The sequence below is a fragment of the Gallus gallus genome, chromosome Z, assembly GCF_016699485.2.
Source record: "Gallus gallus isolate bGalGal1 chromosome Z, bGalGal1.mat.broiler.GRCg7b, whole genome shotgun sequence".
Lineage (NCBI taxonomy): Eukaryota > Metazoa > Chordata > Aves > Galliformes > Phasianidae > Gallus > Gallus gallus.
In genome coordinates this window covers 76,890,502-76,899,243 of record NC_052572.1, presented here as the reverse complement: position 1 = coordinate 76,899,243, position 8,742 = coordinate 76,890,502, and the positions used below count along the sequence as shown (strand labels likewise).

General features: G+C 50.8%; 1 long non-coding RNA gene across 1 annotated transcript; it reads right to left on the bottom strand.

The window, feature by feature from the left end:
* Nucleotides 1-266: 266 nt before the first annotated feature.
* On the bottom strand, nucleotides 267-2,719 carry LOC121108392. Its single transcript, XR_005842884.2, has 3 exons — nucleotides 2,674-2,719; nucleotides 1,630-2,018; nucleotides 267-330 (listed from the first exon to the last, which is right to left on the bottom strand). It is a non-coding gene; the product is annotated as an uncharacterized LOC121108392 (long non-coding RNA).
* Nucleotides 2,720-8,742: the final 6,023 nt, after the last annotated feature.

The following is an 8,742-nucleotide window of genomic DNA, read 5'->3' as shown; positions in this document are numbered from 1 at the left end:
AAGCCTACAATCTTACCTATTCTTCCTAAGGCATCGGTCAGAATTGTTTAAATGCATTAATTCTATGCTGTAGAAAATATACGATATACCATTCAAAAGGAGTATTTCTTCACTCTCCCTTGAAAATCCTTCTCAATACGGGAGGAATTTTGCTCTCATATCCTGACCAACCTTTGCTCTTCTGGAATTCAGTCACCTCTGTCAGAGCCAGTTCTTCATCACTCGGCATGCCTTCGTGGTGACCAGCTGTTTGTGAACGCTCTCACATTTTCAGAAGCTTCATCTTTTCATCACTCTCCACTCCATCATTACTTGGTTTGCCATTCCCAGCTACCAGAAGACAGGAACAAGACAAAGAGGTGAATGCAGAACACTGATTCTGCTTCTGCTCTTCATTTGGAGACTAACCAAAGTAAATAAAACCTCCTGATGAAAAATTCACAGTGTCCAGCCTAAAGCACAGTCAGTATTATCAGTGAACTGTAGGACAGCTGTGGCTGCTCCCTCGTGCAGGGGGATTGCCAGGTCACAGCCTGAACCGGGAGGTGAGCACCTGAGTGAGCACAGGGAGGGACCCCAGATCCACCCTTCCTCTCTGCCCTTCCTGGTGACGCTTCCAGCTGTGCTTCCCAGAGTGCACACACACTCAGAGTCTGCATGCTTTGCACCCACCCCACCTGCACACCAGTTAGAACCAGAAAGGGCTACATCCCCGAGCTCACTCTTCTCAAGCTGCTGCCAGTTATCAGTCAATCCTTCCTTGTCCTCCTGTTCTACAGTGCCTGCGTCTTAAACAACCTAATATCTACTGGAAAACTGACTCAGTTTCTCTTTTCAAGTACTGATAGACAGCCACTGAGATCAGTAATTCAAAACTGACCGAGCATTTGGTCATGCTATATTCACTATTCTACCACGGAGAAGTGATACTACGCGTCCTACTTCGGTAAGGATTTCAACTAGGACATCTAGTACAGTATGCCCACTGACAACAGAGCCTGCTCAATAGAGTTTTTTCAGGCTGTTTAAGACTGAAAGCCACAAACTGAATGCCAATTGCCTATTACAGGACTACCCAAGACCCTACCAAAAAGCGTTCAACGGGACACTATTGGTACAATCAGTTTGCTTCAATCTGCCTTTGAACACCTCGCCATCACAGGAAACATCTCAATGAAACCTCATACAGTTATGTACAGTTACATAAAAAACACCTCAGGCTGCAGCACAACTGACAGTAGTTGGATTTGACAGTGCATTCTCTGCAGGGTACCTTCATCGAGGCCAAACTTTGTGCAGCATCTTCCAACCTTCCATCTTTTATTTTTATTTTCTACTTTTAATAGTTAAGGTTTGCAGTTAAGGAAAGCAACACAGCAGATAACATAGACAAATCCTCACACAACCCAGCTAAACCAACTCAAATCTAATGTAAGATCCTTATTACTAGTCACATGTTGCAAAGAAAATACATTTTGAGATCCCAAAACTGAACGCAAGTCCCACCTCTCATACAGCTTTAGGACACCCTGGTTACTACACCTGAAGAAAACTTCTTCCAATAACATTCTGTTTTTCTCCATCACAACCCAGCTGAGCCCACAGCTCAAGCCAGCGTACATATCCTACCTTAATCATTTTAGGTTACTGTGAGGGGTGGTCTGTTCCTCCTTTGTTTCCTGTGACACTCAAGTTTCTGATAGAATTGACTCATAACTGGTCGTCTCTCATCATCAATTCCAAATAAGAAATCTCACTTTTGCCTTGTGAGAATGCAGGTTCCTCATCTTAAAGAAATGGGTGGCAGCGAAGGGAAGGAAAACACACGTACTTTTTCATTGAAACAGTTTACTAAGTTCTCTATGTATGTTCTCATGCCCCTGTAGAACCTGTAGTTGATAGCAGCATCTGAAGGCTTCTCTCATTCCTGGGCAGTTATCTTTGAACTGTCAATGTTCTCCACGTGTTTTTCATACTCCCTCTGGTGGGCACGGGGCACATCCTGCAACGATGCCATCCTAAAAAAGAACACACTCAGACAATCAAAACCACGACAAGTCAACAGTTAGCACATTCCTGAACATCTTCCGCTTAAAACAAAGCACAAAATCCTTGCTAATAACAGCACCTGCATTGCAGCAAAGAAGAACTGCAAGACTTACCCATACCAACATTTACAGAAGCACTGTGTGTGGACAAGATTCATGCTTTGGAAAACACCAAATGTCACTGACGTAGTGGTAGTTCTGAAGGTACCCCCACTGACATTTTACCCATATTCCTCTACACAGCACGCTCCTAAAGAACATAATATGGCAAGTGTAGCGACGTTACACTGAACAGATTCTACCCAAGTTGATGTGGGTAGGAATACAGCACACATCAGTGCGTCCCACTTAATTTATACCAACTTAATATCACCAAGCTATTACTACCAGACGTGTTCTCCCTCCCCTTCTTGTTACTTTCCAAATAGGTCTCCCACTCTCGATAGTCTTTCACATTTGATTGCACTTGAACTCCCCACATCACTTCATCCATTTCTTTCAGGTGATCAAGGCCAAAAAAAAAAAAAAAAAGCATAGAATTCCACAGAAATATTTAGTCCACTTCAGTGGAAATTCTTTGAACACAAGCAGGCCAGCAGCAGTCTGTACAAAAGAGTATACATACACAGAGGTTCACACAAGTGAACGGCAGATGTTTGTGTTTCAGCTGCACGATGTCTGAACTGATCAGTACAGCTGCTTCTGGCTGCGTGAGCACTGAGAGGTGATGGGGATGGCTATCTCGGTAGCTGCAGATGCCTGACCCCACCTGTCCTTCACATCTAGTGAAAACAGATGAGGGACAGCCTGGTTTAGAAGGAGGAGATCGCTGAGCCGGCGGTCCGAGAACCGGCAGCTCGCCCGCACGCATAGCGCTTAGGAGCAACAGTTGCTGGTTTGGAGTCGTCGGGCGCATGCTCGCTGTGACCTGGAGGACTAATCACAATAGAGAGCGGCGGATGAGCTGCACAGAGCGGTTCCGAAGCCACTTCCGCATTCCTACGCGCACGCGTTGTGCCGCCTGCAGGACTGAGCAGCGGACAGCGGCAGTTCCGCGCATTGGCCACGAGGTGGCGGCAGAGACCGCGGAAAGAACTTGGACGGGATCGATGCGGCCCGCGGCGCAATCGCTGGCGGTCAGTGCTCTGTCGCGATGACGGGGGAAGAACACGGAATGAGAAGTGGGGGGCGGTGGGGGTGAAGACGAAGAAAACAGAGGGAAACTCCTCCAAACTCAGGAAAGCCATGCTAAGAGCTTTACAAAAAGAAAATAATAATAATAATAAAAAACAAAAGATAAAAAAATTACTTTTTGCCAGCATCTGTTGCACTGTTCTGAAATACTCACATGCCACAATTTAACTGCCCAGTACATTTAACGACAACAAAATTAAAGCACGTTGGCAGAAAGCAGAGCGCCATATTGGTGTTCACTCAGCCTCTGTCTTCTTCGTGCTTTCATGTATTTCACAGCTACCTAATGTAAATCACAGCTACCTCTGGAAGACAGCCCGAGAGCTGTGCAGGTCCATCAGGCTCAGCTGCAGCTTTTCATCTGCCCTTCTCTGGCCCTCCTGCAGCTGGAGAGAGAGCACAGGAGGGCACGTGGGATGCAGACCCTCCCCAGTCAGCCGCAGCAGTCGCTCCTGCCAGCACTCCCTTTCCCCCACGTCTTTCCCATTGGACAGTCTGGAGCCCTGTGTGGCAGAGGAGGAGAGAGCTGCAGGCAGAAGGAAAACGGGCTGCTGGGATTCCTCCATCCCACTGCCAGGTGTCTTCTCTGGCATTTTGGGGGTGGGAAGGGAGTTGTGGGAGCACCCGTGGGGCTCCGGGCAGGAGGGAAGGAAGCAAAGATGCAGCTGCAGGCAGCGGGCCCTGGGCTGGAGTAGTGCAGCCAGGCACAAACAGTGACAACATACACACACAAATAAACACCCAGTACAGAATCTGGCACTCCATGGTCCTCCCAGAGCTTGTTACTGCTTTTTAGGCTGCCCTACAGGTATTCTGTCCTTTCCCCTTCATTCCCCTGTCTCTTGCCCCCTTCCTTCACCCCGTGCCTTCCCCATTCCTTTTCCAGGCTTTCCCTTTCCTTTCCCCGCTTCCTTCCCCACGCCTTCCCCCTGCAACAGCCCCATGTTCTGCTGCTGTTCTCAGCTGACAATCCTTACACCACACTGTTCAAACACCACAGATCAGACTGCATACTGGCACTGATATTAAAACAACAACAAATACATACAGTATTATGCGTGGATAACAAACTCCTACCTGCTTGAAGACCAATAGCAGCTTCTCATCCGGCAGTAACTCCTGCACACGGCCAGGTCTCCCGTGCAGGGATTTGGCATCTGCAGTGGCTTCGCAACACTGGATTTGAGTCTTTGACTTCCACCTCAATCTGCTCGACAGCTCCCCCCCTCAATCTGCTCTTGTGCTCCAGAGAGAGATGCAAGGCATGAAGAGGTGCAGCGCAACACAACTGGATAACGCTCTTGAAGAATGGCAACACCTGAGCAACACAGAGGAAGGTAGAAGGAATAAAAGGGCAGAGCAAGGCAAAACCTCAGGGAAAGAAAGGGAAAGGTGAGAGGAAAATGTCACACAGCCTGCAAGGTGCCCTAAAGAGCCATAACAAAGTCTGGCAGCACTGCCGTGCTGTGCAATGGGAAAGATTCGTATATTTACACGGTCCTTACCTGTTCAGGTAACCAGTCACCTAAGTTGGGTTCTGGGGAATTATGGGACATGCAGCTTTCCAATCCTGAGAAGCATATGGACAAGTAAGGAGAAGGAAATAAAGGATGGCAGAGCACCATCAACACACTCAGTGCATGTCCATGCAGACTCACAAACCCACAGCTTCCCGCGTGGTTTCTGCTTTTGTAGCATTTGCGTGCTGCAGATGAGGAAAACGCTCTGCTGTTTGAGTCTTCTTCTGCAAGAGCCACCTACAGGTAAATTGCAGCTAACCCGCAGACTGAACAGTACTGCCTGGCATTGGTCAGGGGGAGCTCCTCCTGCTGCTGCTGGATGCTGATGCTGACAGGGCTGCAGATGCTCTGCAGGGCCAGCTCGTAGCTGGGAGCCAGGAATGGACACGGCGGGAGAGACGAGAGAGCTGTTGAGGAGCAGCTGAGGCATCCCTCACTCAAAAGCATCACAAAGCCACAGCCATAGCACGGAAGCTGGGCATGATCATGAGCAGCATCCCGGATGCTGGAGATTCTTTGCTACCATACACTACGGGAGCACAGCTCTCGCTGCAGGCATCCCACAGCCAGACAAAATGGGAACAAACCCGCAGCTCTGCTGCACGCACAGCCCACAGCCATAGCCTTGCAACATGAGCTGCCTTGCTGTTGCTTGCATCCATCCCAATCCCTGGGAATGAAGACTCAGAAGGCAGTCAAGGCGTTGATCCAGCACCAGCGTGCTTTTATTCCTTAACAGCCAGGAGGGCCTTTTGGTGAGAGGTCTGGTGGACACATGGGACTCATCCTCTCTACGTCCCCCTCCACCAGGCTCGGCTCCTCCTGGCTGACGCTGACCTGCTCCTGCATGGAGCTGCTGCTGTCGGGGCACTCGGGCTGTGCTTGGGCTGGGCTGCACTGCAATGGTGCCCCGTCACAGTCCAGCTCGGTGACCGCTGTTTCTGGCAGGCTCAGGTCAGCGTCTTCTGCACAGCCGGGAGAGATGAGGGCTTCCACGTGGATCAACACCTTCATTCCCTCACTGATGTTATATGGCAGGCTGTCATCCGAGCTGCAGCGATTTGTGCTTCCTAGCAGCTCTGCATTGATACCAGCACACAGTGAACCATCGCTATACACTCTGGCTCTTCTGCGTGGACGAGGGCTCGGTTCACCTAGGAAGGAGTAGATACACAGGCAAACAGTTAGTGGTAAACTTGCACAAGCTGAATGATGAGAGTGGTTCTTGAGATTTTCTATTGCAGTGGCAACAGGACAAAGCCAATAGGACAATAGCAACAGTAGGAGCACTGTCTCGAAAGGAACTGTTGCGCTTTTGTTGTTTGTCTTTCTCTTTTGTGTGGACTCCAAGCATGAATTCCATGGCGCTGACAAGCAGGGTTTTGACAGCTGGATGTGCACCCTTACCTGCCAGGACCACCACCTCTGTTTCCGAGGGCTCCCTGGCATCGCGTTCAGTTGGCGTTTGCCCACAGAGGATGGTTTTCTGGGCTTGAAACAGGAACACCAACTGCATGCTGGGGATTTCTTCACCCTGCTGGGTGAACTTGGTCTGGAGGGAGAAAAGAGGGAGCGGTGTGAGTCGTGCATGGTGCAGGGTGAGGGAAGAGCTGCCCTGAGCTCTTGGCAACACTTGCTTGCTTCTAGCACTGCCTGGTTCCTGCTGAAACACAACTTAGAAGCTCGGTCTGTTTCACACGGTTGAGGACGGTTCCATTTCTAGAGCTCAGCCCTGGAGTCTTGCTGGCTACATTCCCCTCAGCCATGTCAACCCAGATGCAGAGCATGCGAGCAGAGGCTGCACAGCTGTCCAGGACAGCATCGAAGGGAGGGCTTCGATTGAGCTGGAGGTGTAACTGCTTGCTGAGGAACCGTGCAGCCAGAGAGGGAGTTCAAAAGGATCTCTGACTCTGACATTAGTAGACGGCCCCCACTGGTGGCTAAACTGAGCCCGTTGGGCAACTGCATGTTAGTTGAACCTCAGAGTCCAAAGGGAGGGGACATTCAGTACACCACCACACGCCCCATTAGCGTCACGTAGCTTCTGCAAGTTTTGGCACTAGCAATAGTGGAGAAAAACCCACAAAAGCCCACCCAACCAAGTCTGATAGGAAGCTGCTGGAAAAGAAAGTCCTCTTTACCTTTCAGACGGAAAGTCAATGATTGTGTGGAATTTACCCCACGCAGCTGCGGGGCCTTCTTCCACTTGCATGTCCCTGCTCTCTGTCACAGCGGGAGAGCTGCTGTGGCCTCCCCTCTGTGCCTGTGCCTCCTCCAAGGTGAGCAGGTTGGTGGCAGGAGAAGACACCCGAACAGACTCGGGCCCTGATGGAGAACTGCACCCTGGAAGGGAAGACCACAGCTAAGAGGGAGGATCAGAAAGCAGCGGCACAGCCATCACAGTTCTGGGGGAGGTGCCACACATCTCTCAGCCTTGCTTATCCAAACCACTGGAAAAAGAGGAGGTCAAAACCCTTTCATCAAGCTTCACCTGCACGCAAAACATCACCATGACAGGGACGGTTTTCTCATGCTCAACTTTGGGCTTGGACATTCTCCGCATCCTGCCACAGACGATGCCATATTCTCATCTAAGCCCACAAGTCTTCTGGCCCCCTGATAGCAAAAGCGTAGCTCAACAATCCTGGAGAAGGCCTGCATTTGATCAAGGTGTCTCATCAAGACAAAGCTCATGCAGGAAGACGCTCACCTGCTCCATCTCCGTCGCCTGACGTGGAGCTGGAGCAGAAGAGGACGTCGGTGTGGTTGATCAGGAATTCCACCACATCCGACTGCCTCTGCAGTTCCTCGCAGGCAGCTCTTCCGCTGGCGCAGGCAGCCTCGTTCTGCTGGGATCTGTAGAAAAGGCAGATTGGAGAAGTCATTGACCCGAGATCGTTTCCCCACGTTTGGGCATTTGGGCAGCCAAAGGCTGTCCAGTTGGGCTCTGGAGACTTCCGCAGTGGGCAAGCACTGATGCCACTGAAGACATTCTCCCGGCTGATCAAGGACACACCAGCCCCATCTGACAAAACCAAGAGAGCTCAAATTGTCCTCCTCTCCAAAGTGTGCCCGTGGGGAGAACAGATCTAAGCCTTGTGCTGAGACGGAAAAAGAAGTTTACCTGAAGAGGTTGGGAGCCCACACAATCGCTAAGTTCTTAGCGGGCATGTTTGTGACGGAGCAGCTCCCAGCGAGACAAGCCAAGTGTCTCATCAGGTACTCCAGGGTCCTGGAAAGCAAGAGCCAAACCTTCAGCACCACTGAGCACGCCGTGCTCACATTCACCAAACAAACCTCACTTGTTCTTGCTACGGAATAGCAAGTAGATCAAGCTTTCCCAAGTGCCACGCTGCAGCACCAAGCCCCAGCACAGCACAGCCGCAGCCATCAGCTGCACCAGCCGTGCCCCCATGCCCAGGAGCTGACCCAATCCATTCAGCCCCACGCAGCCATCCACCACTTCAACACACACAGGCATCACGTTGCCAGCGTGAGACAAAGCCTGCCATCGCATCATCGCCCTCTGAAGTACAGCAGGGATGAGCTCCCCAGACTGAAGGCAGCAGTTTTCTGACCTGTAGTGAGGCGCGGGCAGCTGCTGGATGACCTCCTGCATTCTGAGCAACCGCTCCTCATCTGTAGCGGCACAAACAGTGTCCTGGAAGAAAGCAGAAAGGGACTGAGACACACATCATGCGAGTCAAGCGTATGGGGCTAACAGAAAAAGGGCCTCAGAGCTGCAGAGGGCACTGCTGCTCCCATCTCCTACATTTCCAGTGGCAGGATGCACACACCAGGTGTTACGGTGCACCAGGTGTGCAGGAAGCATGAGCTGCTTGTTGTACAGAGACACCCACTGGATGTCCATCAAAACCCCAACTTCAACAGAAAAAAGACCAAAAAAAGGTGCGCAGGCGTGTGTGTGGATGGGAAAGGCCACGAAGAGGGACATGAAGGCCATTGCCTGGTGCTTACCG